Genomic DNA, 15,657 nt, shown 5'->3' with positions numbered 1-15,657 from the left:
TGATTCACCACATAAACAGAATTAAAACTAGAAAACATATGATTACCTCCATAGACACAAATAAAGCTTTTAATAAAATCCAAAATCCCTTCAAGATAAAAAATCTCGAGCAACTACACTTGAAAAAACACACCTCAAGAGCCAACTATTACAAACATACAGTCAACATCATACGAAATGGGCAAAAGCTGGAAGCATTCTCATTAAGAACAAATGAGTACTACTAAGTAGCAAAACAACAATGCCCACTCTCACCGCTCCTATTCATCATAGTACAGGAAGTCCTACCCAGACAGTAAGGCAAAGGAAGAAAATGAAAAGCATCCAAATAGAAAAATAAAATGTCAAATTATCCCTCTTCACTGATGATATAATCCTACACCTAGAAAACCCTAAAAACTCCACCAAAATGCTCCCAGACTGGACAAAAGACTTCAATAAAGTTCCAGGATACAAATCGATGTACAAAAATCAGTAGTATTTTTATACCCCAATAACATTTAAGCTGAGAGCCAAATCAGGAATACAGTCCTATTCACATTTGCCAGTAAAATCCTAGGAATATAGTTAACCAGTGAGGTGAAAGATCTCAATAATGAGAATTACAAGACACTGCTCAAAAATATCAGAGATGACACAAACAAATGGAAAAACGATACATGTTCATGGATAGGAAAAGTCAATATCGTTGAAACAGCCATACATACCGCCCAAAGCAATTTACAGATTAAATGCTATGCATATTAAACTATAAATGGCATTCTTCCCAGAGCTAGGAAAAATTATTTTAAAATCCGTATGGGCTGGTCACAGTGACTCAAACCTGTAATCCCAGCACTTTGGGAGGCTGAGGTGGGTGGATCACTTGAGGCCAGGAGTTTCAGACTAGCCTGGCAACCATGGCAAACCCCCGTTTCTACTAAAAATATAAAAATTAACCTGATGTGGTGGCATGTGCCTATAATTCCACCTACTTGGGGGGCTGAGGCATAAGAATCTCTTGAACCTGGGAGGCAGAGGTTGCAGTGAGCTGAGATTGTGCCACTTCACTCCATCGTAGGTGACAGAGGCTCTGTCTAAAAAAATAAAAATAAAAATAAAAAAATGAATTATATGGAACCAAAAGAGATCCTGAAGAGCCAAAGCAATCCTAAACAAAAAGAACAAACTTGGAAGCATCATATTACCCTACCTAAAACTATACTAAAAGGCCACGATAACCAAGACAACACGATCTGGTATAAAAACAGATGTGTAGACCAAAGAAACAGAATCGAGAGCCCAGAATTAAAGCAGTAAACCTACAACCATCTAATCTTCAACAACATCAACAAAAATAAGCAATGGTAAAAACGCAAGGATATTTTGAGGTATAGGGGTTTGCATGATTGACCTTGATCTCAGGGCAGTGGAAATTATTTGGAATACCTATGGTGCAGAAGGGGAGAAGAGGAAATAAAAGGATAGTGCACTAAAAGTAGTCAATTTATCAACCTGTCAGCAGCAGTCTTCCAGAAAGCCTCCATTGAGAAAGGAGACAACAAACTAATGACTAAAATTAAGGTTCAACATGATTAGCTACCATTTACTCACATTATCTTTCCAAGTCTATCATGGTGGCCTTGCTCTATACATTGCATAAGGCAGGGCTCAATCAGAAAAGTGCAATCATCATGCAGGAAGCAGAGCAAGAGATTATTTTAAAAACGTGGATTAGGCCTTAAGCAATTGTGGGACCTGATGGAGAAATCTATGCCAGACAGTTGTCTCTGCTTCTGGTGCTGAGACTGAAGTTGTTGTAGGCCAGTGGGAAACGAGAAAGAAAAAAAAAATAAGAAATGGGAAAAAGATACCCTATTTTTTTTTTTTTTTCTGTTCTTCTCTGTTCCCAAATTTTATTTTAAATTGTGGTAAAATATACATAACACAAAATTTGCCGTTTAAACAATTTTCAGTGTACAATTCAGTGGTGTTAGTTACTTTCACAATGTTGTACAGCCATCACCATTATCTGTTTCCCAAATGTTTTTATCCACCCAAGCAGAAACTATGTATCGTTAAGCAATAACTTCCCATTCCTCCCTTCCTTTAGCCCCTGGTAACCTCTCATCTACTTTCTGTCTCTATGAATTTGCCTATTCTAGCTATTTCATGTAAGTGAATTTGTATGTTTGTCTTGTCTATAACGGAATAATATTCCATTATATAAGTGTATCACATTATATACATATATACATTTATGTGTATATCACATGTTGTTTGTCCATTTATTTGTTGGTGGACACTTGGATTGTTTCTACCATTTGTCTGTTGTGAATAGTGCTGCAGTGAATGTTGGCATACAAGTATCTGTTTGAGTGTCTATTTTCCATTCCTTTGGTATATATCTAGGAATGGAACTACTGGGTAATACAGTAATTCTAAGTTTAGCGTCCGTCAAACTGATGTCCATAGGTGCGGCACCATTTTACATTCCCACCATTCTACCAACAAGGTAGAAATTCATTGTTTAATCAATTTCCTTTTGCTTTATATTTTCCTTTTACTGGAGCCATCGTTGACTATATTACCCTCCAATGTCTTAGAGGCCATCAGGTACATACCTCAAAAAATCAGGGGTCTACTTTCTCATTTTTAGTATTCACAAGATCGGCCCAAGACATGAAACAAGCAAACTTCCACTCCGAAAAAGCAATGCCCATGACACTACAGCGATCCTACACTGTGACTGAGCTGTGCTGCACATGAACCAGTCATAAAAGACCAAAATACAACGGAATTACAGCACATTTCAGGCGCAATTTCATTTTTCACATTACATTTAGATATCCCTGAAGACCAAGTAATTTCTAGCTATTTTTGGCCCATTCCCAGATTTTTTTATTCCAACATAAAATGCAAGGATTCAGTAAGTAATAGTCATAGGAAATTTTAGTGCAAACTATCCAAAGTTTAACATGAATTAACACATGGACAGGCCTGCCCCCACAATTTTGCATTGTAATATACTTGGAAAACCATCACAGAGATAAAACAGTCACGCTTGAAAATAATTCAAGCTTATACAAAACAAACAAAAAACAATCGATCTCAAGGAGGTTCCCCTTCCTTCCAGGTAGAAGGAATCCTGCAATCTTGTGTGGGAATCAAAGGGTCAAAGTATAAAAAGCACATGGTACATTCAGGCACACAGTACATGCTCAATATGTTGATTAAACAAAGACTATCTGGATATGTCACTTAAGACTGAGTCCAAACACAGATTTGGAATCTGTGAAACAGAGAATAAGTGTTCAGCTAAAACTCAAAGCTAGTTAGTGGATGGTACTGCATGTGACTTAGGTCTTCCAGTTCCCAGTCCTAGGCCCTCTACTTTCATCTCCTAACCAACAATGGGTGTTCACTTAGCATTTGTCATGTGCAAGACACTATGCTGAGCGCAGAAGCCAAAAGGCAATCTGAGATATAATCCTTGACTAGCCAGAGATAAAGACCACATGGTCTAGATGGGATTTACTATATGCTGAGTTAGACACACAGGACTTAATGTTGGAAATTTAAGTGCTTTTAGGAGCTCATGGTATTGGTAAAATATGTGAGGACTCTGGCAGACCTGGGTTCCAGTTCTGGCCCTGTCACCACTGGCTGTGTGATCCCCGTTTCTCAGATCCTTGATTTCTTCATGAGATGATTGAAACACTGTCTGCCAAGAGCAGGTGCTTTGTAGATATTTGTTCTCTCCATAACTTGAGTGATGGATGTTTTCTAGGAGCCTAGGACAAAGTAACACCATTGCCATGCTGAAGGTTATATGAGAAAGAAAACATAAAATGCAAGGATTCAGTAAGTAATAGTCATAGGAAATTTTATTACAAACTATCCAAAGTTTAGCACATATTAACACATGACAGGCCTGCCCTCATAATTTTGCATTGTAAGATACTTGCAAAACCATCATAGAACTTCAGTTTCCAAGATGGTGGGTGATGCTGTCTGCACTGTGAATGCTTCTGGGCTGGTATTGGTAGGACGTAAGAACAAAGAAGTCTGTACACTTGTAAAAAAAAGTCTTGTACAATTTCCAGTCTTCAAAACATGTGCTTATTTGAATTTATACGATCTCCAGAACATATTTTATTTGGGCTTCTGGAGATGGATCTCTTTGGGAAAACTGAGGAACCAAGTAGGATTTCCTGACGCATTCTAGTGAAAGCACTCATTTCTTAGCAGTAAGTCTGAGAAACCAAATGAACAGATAAAACTCTACTGTACATCTATTTATGCATGTCCTTTCCCCCTTTTTTCCCTTGTTTTCCTCCCTTCCTCCCTCCTTCTCTCCCTTTCTCTTTTTTCTTCCCTCCTTCCTTTTTCTCTTTTCCTCTCTCCTTTTCTTCCTCTCTCTCTCTGTCCTCCTTCTAATACTTAGTGTTGCCCACCCTATTCTTGGGCACATTCCTAAGCATGTGGGCACTCAGAGTTTAAATTCAAGTCATTCATCTTCTAGTGGGTGAGACAAATACTGTAAATGGGTAATTCTGGTACATTGTGATGTGGCTCCTAACAAATGCTTTTTACATTCTACCGTGAGAGAATAGAGGAAGAAGCAGCTACCTCTGCTTGTGACGTTGGAAAAGCCATCACAGGAGCTGATATTTGAATATATTTTTTTTAGGGTGAAGAAAAATTTATTAGATAGAGATAAGCAAAAGATATTCTAAGCAGAAGAAAATATGCATGCAAAGGGATGGAAGAGGATGGTTCATGCAGGGAGAAACTGGTAGATCATTCGTAGGCAGTGTGACTGGAGGGAAGAGACTAGGCTGGAAGAGAGGGAGGAGCTAGCCTAGAAGGGTGGGTTGGTACCAGATGGTGGAGGGCTGCGGACATTGGAGTTTGTCCTGGAGGAGAAGGATGTTGCCCCAGTCAGACCACCATGTTGCAGAACTTGCTCTGGCTATACAGTGTGGTGGGCTGTAGGGGAGCAAGCTTTAGGGCTGGAAGACCGTTNCGATTGTCCGGCACTCCCTAGTGAGATGACCCCAGTACCTCAGTTGAAAATGCAGAAATCACCGGTCTTCTGTGTCGCTCGCGCTGGGAGTTGGAGACTGGAGCTGTTCCTATTCGGCCATCTTGCTCCGCCCTTCAATGTTGAGATACCCTATTTAATAAATGACTCTGGGATACTTTGGCTAGTCATTAATAGGAGAATGACACTGGATTCCTACTTTTTACTGTATACAAAAATTAACTCAAGATAGATTAAAGATTTAAATGTAAGACATCAAATGATAAAAATTCTAGAAGAAAACCTAGGAAAAACCATTCCAGACACTGACCTTGGCTAAAGTACTACTAAGTGCTCAAAAGCAATTGAAATTGACAAGTGAGAACTAACTAAATGAATAAACTTCTGCACAGCAAAAGAAACTCTCAACAGAGTAAACAAATAAACCACAGAATTGGAGAAAATATTTACAAACGATGCTTCCAACAAAGGTCTAATATCCAGAATATATAAGGAACTTAACAACTCAACAGGACAAAACCAAATAACTCCATTAAAAGTGGACAAATGATATGAACAGATATTTCTTAAGATACACAAGTGGCCAATGAAAATAGAGAAAATGGTCAAATCGGTAATCATTAGAGAAATGTAAATTAAAATCACAATGAGACACCTTCTCAAACCAGTCAGAATGGCTTTTACTAAAAAGACTAAAATGACAGATGGTGACAAAACTGTAGAGCAATGGGAACTCTTACACACTCTTGGGGAAATGTAAATTTGTTTAGCCACTTTGGGAAGCAGTTTGGAGATTTATCAAAGACCTAAAACATAGAACTACTATTCAACTCAGCAATCCTATTACTGGGTATATGTGCAAAAGAAAACACATTGTTCTACGAAAAAGACACGGGCACTCATATGTTCATCACAGCACTATTCAGAATATTAAAAACATGAAATCAACTTTGCTGCCTATTAATGGTAGATTGGATTAAGCAAATATTGTACATATACACCATGGAGTAGCATGTAGTCATAAAAAAGAACAAAGTCATGTCCTTTGCAGCAACATGGATGCAGACAGAGGCCATCATGCTGAGTAACTCAATGCAGGGACAGAAAACCAAATACATATATTCTCACATATATATAAGTGGGAACTAAACATTGGGTAAACACGGACATAAAGATGGGAAATATAAACAATAAGGACAACTAGAGAGGGTAAAGGGATGGGAGAACAAGAGTAGAAAAACTATTTGTCAGTGTGCTTACTACCTGGGTGACAGAACCATTTATATCCCAAGCTTCTGTGTCATGCAATGTACCCATGTAACAGGCTGCAAGTGTACTCTCTAATCGAAAATATAGTTGAAATTATTTTAAAAAACTGTATTTGGATAGCGGAGGTGGTGAATAATGAAAGTTATTCTAAGTTACCCTCCAACACTCACTCTCTCTCATTTCATTAAATAATAGAGCTTCTGTTGGTTTAATTGCTCTCTTAGTTGCAAAGATAAATAATACATGCCTCAGCTTCCTTTGCAGTTAGATGTGTGTATATAACTATGTTCTAGCTAACGGAGTGGGTGGTATGTACAACTTATTGATTCAGGCTTAAAGAAAGAAATCATGGCCTTCATTCATTTTCTCCTTTTTAAGCTACCTGAAATATAAATATGATGCCTTATACAAACATATTATGCACTTGCCTTATGCAAAGGTATCAAAGCCACATGTGAAGAATGGCAGAGTAACAAAACAGAAAACACTTGTGTCCCTAACTCAACGCTGCCACAATTATAGTCCTGAACTGCCTATGATAAAATTATTTTACAGTTATCGAATACCTCCATCTTGTTTAAGCCAATGTTGTTTTTGGAACTCTGTTACAGCATCCTGAGGTTGTATTATACCTAGCATGGAGTTTAGTAGCTAAATATGACTGTTGCAACAAATTCAAAACATATATTCCATTATCATAAGCTTTGTCCTAAGCAATCCACTCTCTGCCAATCAAATTTTCTTCTGTAAGATGTGATTACAAAAATGGTAGACTAGTTTCTTTCTCCTTAATATTTTTAAATATACATTTCCTTGTTTCCTTGTCATCAATACAACAACAGCTGGGCATTGGCCTAAATCTTTTGTATGAACTACTTTGTTTTATTTCCATAAAGACCCCATTATGAAAATACCATTTTGTCCCATTTTGCAGGTAAATAAAATGTGTAAAACATTTTTTCAAGATCTACAGGTAAAGCTAGTAAGTGTAGAGTCAGAATCCACCCAAGGAGGTCTGACTCCAAAGTTTACATTCTGAATCAATATACTGTGATATGCTAGGATACATTACTCCTTTTCTACATGTTAGATTGGAAGGAAAAATAAATGTATTTAACTACCAATTTAGAAATAAAGACATTATTTTCCACTTGGGTAAAAGTATAATGACCTACTAAAGTTGTTCTATCCAAATTGGTCTGTTGAATTTGTTATCAGTAGAAGCGAATTTTTAGCTATGTTCATGTATAGTTCCTTGTCACTCACTATAGCATTTTCTTGAAAATGATTGCTAAAAAAAAGACAAAATGGAGATAATAATAACAAAAATCAATGAATTTTATATACTATTTCAGCAACTAGAGAAACTGGGGAATTAAATGAACAGTTAATATGTATAGCGAGTTGCCTAACACAAGCAATGGATAACCATCTGTCAAAAATACTATAAGAAGAATTCCATTACACAGTGATAAAATAGACAACATAAATCTAGGGCTCTATTGTCATTCCTAGTCCTTACACTTTGCAATGTTTGTGTAGGATCAAATGCTTTGAAATTGAAGAAAAAGAGGATAAATAAGGAAGTTTCTGTTGGTGGATTGAATATACTTGTGAGTGTATGAATAAAAATACATATGATATAAAATTATACATTTAGATATGTGTTTGTGTATAAAAATATATACTACATTTATCAATACATATGCTGTATTTACCTATACACCCATATGTGTATGGGTGTATAATATATATACTACACATATATGGGTAATCTTACATATGTAATATATATTTGTATGTAGTATTACCAAATTATATGTAAGATATATTTATGTATACATGGCATATATACATTTATATATATGAGTATATATAAAACTGTACATACACACCTACGTGTCATTGTACACGTATACACATATAAGAAACAGGCTTGAGTTGCAGGTTTCTATGATGATGGTTACCATCCAGGAGTGTATAACTTAAGAAATATTAACAAGTATGTGAGGGCAGTAGATTAAATATCTAGGTTCTTGTGAGAACTGAGATTCTACTTATAATTGAAAACTCGAGAGATACTCAGTATGAAATATTAAAATGAGCAAAATGTTCTGTATCATTTTAAATAGAAAATTTAAAGTATTTATTAATCTCTGTGTTCTGCATGGAAAAGTTTTCTCCCAGGAGCAAAAGTAATCAAAATTGCATTTCATCTAAAGTGTGGAATGCTTCATAACTTAGAAATTTTAATTCAAAGTGATCTTGAATATATATATGGAGATCTTAACAAAGAAGATTGAAAAAAGAACACCCTTCTTCATGGTACTCTTCTACCATCTAATCTAATGGGGAACCTCAGAGTGAAAGCAAGACCTGTTAATATAACTTTACAATTATTGATGGCAGCAGTGGCCCATCTGAAGTGGCCACTGCGAAGACACTGACTGCAGTCAGGGAGGTGCAGCTTGGGCTGTGTACTTCATGGAGCTAGAGGGAACTGGGAACAGGCAGGAGCCCTGCCCCCTTCTTAGTTGGTGGGGAAGGAGCCAGGTAGAGCTGCAGTCACCCAGCTGTAGCTGCAGACCCAGGCATCCTTGCACTCTTTGGGGCCCAGGAAGCCCCCAAGCAGCCTCAGGCTCAGAAGTGCCTGCTCTGGCTGCCTGTCCTCTCCCCATACCCAGTGCCTACTCTGGGTTGGAACAAAGTTGTGGCCAAGCCTGGACACTGTCACAAACTGGCCACATGTGTATGCAATCAGACTGGCACTGACACACCAGCCTTCTGCCAACTTGGCCTCCTCTGAACTTTGCTTTGGGCACCAATGAATATGGTAGGAAATGGGAGGGGGCTGAAAGCATATTGGTGAATGCCTGCAGGTGCCCCTTAGTAGGAACAGTCTGGGTACCATGGATGACATGATCGATGGTGGCAGGAGGCAGACAGGTTCTTGAGTGGAAAGGGGTTGGTCCCCACCGTAGCCCCACCTTTAAGCCAGGGATGGCCTGAAGCCTGGGAGCTGGGCTGTCAGTTCCCGGTGGAGTCTGTAGCCCAGAATGAGAATTTATGGTGCTTTGTCTGGGTCCACCCATGGCTGCCCATGGAACAATCAGCACACCCTTTCTCCCTTCTGAGCCCATAAAAACCTCAGACCCAGCCAGAATCACAAGATTCAGGACTACCAGCTCTGGGAAGCAGCTACCCAATTTAGGTGTCCCTCCACTCGTCAGTACAACCTGACTGCAGAAAGGAGCTACCCGCTCTGGGTATACTGTCCACTGACAGCTGAACACTCATTGACATGACCTGCCTAAAGAAAGAAGCTACTCAGTCCAGTTCTCCTATCCAATGACAGCTGGATACTTTCTGGATACTTCCCGTGGATAGGAGCTATCCACTCCAGGTCTCCTTTCTGCTGAGGGCTGCACTCATCAGGAGTACCTGCCTGCAGAAAGGAGCTACCCACTCTGGTTTCCTCTGCTGAGGGCTGGACACTCACTGGGGCAACCTTCCTACAGATAGGAGCTACACATTCTGGGTCTTCTCTTTGCTGAGGGCTGTACTTCTCAGGACTATCTGCCCATTCTGGATCTCCTCTCTGCTGAGAGTTGGACACTCACTGAAATAACCTACCTGTGGAAAGGAGCTACCCACTAAGCTCCTCTCCACCTTGCCCACCCTCCAGTTGTTCATGTACCTCATTCTTCCTGGATGCAGGACAAGAACTAGGTACCTGCCAAATGATGGGACTGAAAGAGACATAACACAAACAGTTGAAATGTCCGGGTCCCCACTCGCCACGTTAAGGGTGATGAAAAAGATATAACAGTTGCAGCCCTTTGGGGAGCCCATACCTAAGGACTCCCTGAGTCAGAGCTGTGACACCCTCTTTAGGACTCTGTGGTATCTGGCCTGTCCAAGATTCTAGGCCACCATCATGTTCTGCTCATCCAGATGTGGGTGCCCACAGTGGAAGCCACTTGCAGTGCATCCAATCTAGGTGCAGGCTTGCACAGAGCCAGCACCTGTGCCAGCACCTGGAGCTGCATACCCTGCCAAAGCAGCCAATCCCCATGCTTACTTACTTATGCACCCCTCTCTGGCTCACCCTTGGCAGGTGTGTGATCTGTGCTGGTAGCATGAGAAGCGTGCAGCCTGCCAGGCTAAGTTAGAGGAATGAGACTAGCAGGCCTGAGTAAAACTTGGGCAAAGGCTCCATCAGCCACAGAGGTTTCCATTTAGAAAAGAAACACCCTAAGTATCCCAAGACATTGTTAACTATTAAACCCCCAAATAGTTTAACCACCAAAGTAATTTTATCTATTAGTATACGTAGAGTGAGATAAATGCAAAGAATTTTGTATTATCAAACATGAATTGATATTATTCACAGGTATTCATTACAATTCTAATAAAGTATTTCTAAAAGAAGCAAGTGGAAACTGAAAGAAGATGCAATAAATACTTTATCTTTTAAAAAAAATCAAATGTATTGACAACTCATGAGTGAGATGATATGTTTTCAGTTTGCATTTTCCTGATGATTACTGATGTTGAGCATTTTTTCATACACCTCTTGGCCATTTCTTGGCCATTTGTATGTCTTCTGTTATGAAATATCTACTCAGATCACCTGCCCATTTAAAAATTGGATTATTTGTGTCTTTTTGCTATTGAGCTGTTTGGATTTCTTACGTATTCTGGTTATTAATTCCTTTCAGATCAATAGTTTGCAAATATTTTCTCTCATTCTGTGGGTTGTTTCTCTACTTTGTTGATTTCATGAGGGCTGTGAGTAGAACAGCGGTTACCAGAAGCTGGGAAGACACTTGGGGTGGCAGGCAGATGAAGAGAAGGTAGTTACTGGATACGAAACTATAGTTGGAAATAATAAGTTCTAGTGTTTGATAGCACAGCAGGGTGACTATCATTAGCAATATTTTCTCATATATTTCAAAATAGCTAGAAGAGAAGATTTGGAATGATCCCAACAGAAAAAAAAAAGTGATAAACTTTTAAGCTAATGGATATCTCAATTACATTAATTTGATCATTACACATTGTGTACATTTAACCAAATAGCACATGTACCTCATAAGTTTGTACAACTATTAGGTATCAGTAGAAAATAAACAAAAAATAGCATATAACAAGAAAGGAGGTTATCAATGTTAAAGCAGTTTCTTTTATTATTTAGGAGTAATATAACACTACTTATTAAAATTCAGACTTTTCCAAGGCAATTATGCATGCTACAATATTAAAGAAACCTATATAATTTTGGAGAAGCTGCACATCTATAAAATAATGTGTAGTAATTAAATCAAAGTAATTGGGATATGTATTAAGGATGATTTGTAATAAGAACTTTAAAATACAAATAGAAAAGGAAGTGAAAGTACATATACTTTCCACATAAACAAACACATATTAAAGTACAGTAAATACAAATTACACACAAAAAGTAATTGGTAAAAAATAACAAGTTCAAATATAAAAATAACATTAAACTTTTGCTTCTGGTTATGATGGAGTAGCTTGAAGTAATCCAACTCTCCTACTGAAAATAATTGCAAGAACGAGATTTAAAACATTTAAATCCACTTTAAAAAAATAAGAGAACTCTGGAGAAGCTAGGACTAGCAGAGACAGGAATTGAGCCAGAGAGTTCCAAGATGAATTAGCTGATATTCTACAGCCACTTTTTCAAATCTCCATGTAGGACAAAAAGCTATGAATCAGTGCTTCCTGTATAGGACAAGATGCTTTGAATCAGAGCTTCATGGAGGGAGAGGAAGGCTGTTCAAGAAGAAAAGCATCGAGTTGCTTTGGTGGCCTCTTGTTTCAGGAAGCCAAAATTAGGGACTTTGAAGAATGTGTGCTCAATAAGAAGATTGAAAAGAACTGAGCCTGCCACACATGGCTCATTTTCACATGTCTTTTGTTAAATTATCAAAAATCATGGACAGAAGTTTAAAACTTTAACCACACACACACACACACACACACACACACACACACACACACACAAACACCAAAAGTATAGTCCTTGACAAAAGAAAAAAAGAGTAAAAGAAAAATGAGAGAAAAAAGTCAAGTGGAATGAGCAAAATATTGGATCAGTAACACATTACAAAGTACAATTGTACAAGAAGTATAAAAGCTTAAAAATTTATGAAACCTATTAAATCGACATGGGTGGAAATCCATCAATGCCACATGAAAAAAATCTCCAGGTGATTCTATACCACTGCAAGTTTATGAAACTACTGTACAAAAGCAATGGCTATCAGATTTTAGTGGCTTCAGAGTCACTTGGAGAAGTAGTTAAAACACAGCTTTCTGGGCCCACTCCTAAGCCCTGAGTTTCTAATTCATTAAGTCTGGGATGAAGCTTGAGAATTTATATTTCTAAATTGCTTTTGGCAGTATGATCCTTTTCACAATAGTATTTAGTATACATATCCATGAGCACGAAATATGTTTGCATCTGTTTGTGTCTTTTATAATTTTTTTCAGTTGTGTTTTGTAGTTTTCCTTATAGAGGTCCTTCACCACCGTGGTTAGGCATATTCCTACATTTTATTTTATTTTATTTTATTTTATTTTATTTTATTTTATTTTATATTTTGCAGCTCTTGTAAAAGGGGTTAAGTTCTTGATTATGCTCTCAGCTTGGTTGCTGTTGCTGTACAGCAGTGCTACTGACTTGTGTACATTGATTTTGTATCCTGAAACTTGGCTAAATTCGATTATATGTTCTAGGAGCTTTTTGGGTGAATCCTTAGGGTTTTCTAGGTATACAATTATATCATCAGTGCACAGCAAGAGTTTGATTTCCTCTTTACCAACTTGGGCACCCTTTATTTCTTTCTCTCATCTGATTACTCTGGCTAGGAATTCCAGTACAATGTTGAATAGAAGTGGTGAAAGTGGGCATCCTTGTCTTGTTCGAGTTCTCAGGGCGAATGATTTCAACTTTTCCCAATTCCGTGTAATGTTGGCTATGGGATTGTCATAGATGCCTTTTATTACCTTGAGGTATATCCTTTCTTTGCCTATTTTGCTGAGGGTTTTAATAATAAAGAGATGCTAGATTTTGTCAAATTATTTTTCTGCATCTATTGAGATGACCATGTAATTGTTGTTTTTAATTCTGTTTATGTGGTGTATCACATTTATTGACTTGTACATGTTAAACCATCCCTGCATCCCTGGTATGAGTCCCACTTGATCATATTGGATTATCTTTTAGATGTGTTGTTTGATTTGGTTAGCTAGTATTTTGTTGAAGATTTTTACATCTATATTCATTGGGGATATTAGTACCATCATCATTCCTCACAGAACTAGAAAAAAAAATTATAAAATTCATATGGAACCAAAAAAGAGTCAAAGCAAGACTAAGAATAGCAACAAAAAAAATCTGGAGGTATCATGTTACCTGACTTCAAACTATAAGACTATAGTAACCAAAACAGCATGGTACTGTCATAAAAGTAGGCACATTGGTCAATGGAACATAATAGACACCATGGAAATAAAGCCAAATACTTATGCTAACTGATTTTTGACAAAGCAAACAAAAACATAGAGTGGGGAAAGGACACCCTATTCAACAAATGGTGTTGGGATAATTGTCAAGCCACATGTAGAAGAACGAAACTTGATCCTCATCTTTTACCATATACAAAAATAAATTTAAGATGCATGAAAGACTTAAATCTAAGACTTGAAACAATAAAACTTTTACAAGACAACATCAGAAAAATCCTTCTAGACATTGGCTTAGGCAATGGCTTCATGACTAATAACTCAAATACTAATCCATCAGAAAGAAAGATAAATAGATGACACTTAATTAAACTAAAAAATTTCTGCACAGCAAAATAATAATAATAATCAGTAAACAGATGACCCACAGAGTCGGGGAGACTCTTCATCAATATTCATCTGAGAAAGAACTAATAGCCAGTACCTGCAAGGAACTCAAACAAATCAGCAAGGAAAAAAACAACAACAATCCCATCAAAAAGTGAGCTGAGGACATGAATAGACTAGTCTCAAAAAAAGATATACAAACGGCCAACAAACATATGACAAAAATGCTCAACACCACTAATTATCAGGAAAATGCAAATCAGAACCACAATGTAATACCACTGTATTAGTCCATTCTTATGCTGCTATAAATAACTGCCCAAGACTGGATAATTTACAAAGGAAAGAGGATTAATTGACTCACAGTTCCACAGGGCCTGGGAAGTCTCAGAAAACATATAATCATGGCAGAAGAGAAAGCAAAAGCATCCTTATTCACATGGTGACAGGACAGAGAAGAATTAGAACTGAGCAAAGCAGAAAGCCCCTTATAAAACTATCAGATCTTGTGGGAACTTACTGTCAGGAGAATAGCATGGGAGAAACCACCCCATGATTCAATTACCACCCACTGGGCCCTCTCCCATATAACATATGGGGATTGCAATTCAAGATGAGATTTGGGTGGAGACACAGCCAAATCATACCAACCACTTTATTTCTCCACTAATGGTCATAATTAAAAAATCACAAAATAATGGATGTTGGCATGGATATAGTGAAAAGGGAACCATTTTGCACTGGTGGTGGAAATGTAAACTAGTACAGCCACTACGGAAAACCATGGAGATTCCTTGAAGAACTTAAAGTAGATCTATAATTTGATACAGAAAACCCACTATTGAGTATCTACCCAGAGGAAAAGAAGTCAATACACAAAAAAGACATTTGCACATGCATGTTTATAGCAGCACAATTCACAATTGCAAAAATATGGAACCAGGCCAAATGCTCAACAAGCAATGAGTGGATAAAAAAAAAAGTGATATATATATCACAAAATGTTTTATATATATATATATAATATGATGTGCGTGTATATATATACACACACGTATATATATACACACGGTATATATATGTGTGTGCATATATATACCATGGAATACTACTCAGTCATAAAAAGAAACAGAATAATGGCATTTGCAACAAACTGGATAGAATTGGAGACCATTATTCTAAGTTAAATAACTCAGGAATGGAAAACCAAACATTGTATGTTCTCACTTATAAGTGGGAGCTAAGCCATGAAGATGCAAAGGCATAAAAATGATACAATGGACTTTGAGGACTTGGAGGAAAGGTTTGGAGGGAGCTGAGGGAGAGAAGACTACACACTGGGTACAGTGTACACTACTTGGGTGATGGGTGCACCAAAATCTCAGAAATCATGACTAAAAGTTTCATGGATAAGGTGACTTATTTGTGTAATCAAACATAATCTGTTCCCCAAAACCTATTGAAATAAAAAAATAGCAATA

Source organism: Rhinopithecus bieti, unplaced genomic scaffold, assembly GCF_001698545.2.
Source record: "Rhinopithecus bieti isolate Rb0 unplaced genomic scaffold, ASM169854v2 scaffold_19691, whole genome shotgun sequence".
NCBI classification, from domain to species: domain Eukaryota; kingdom Metazoa; phylum Chordata; class Mammalia; order Primates; family Cercopithecidae; genus Rhinopithecus; species Rhinopithecus bieti.
This window is presented reverse-complemented; position numbering follows the sequence as displayed.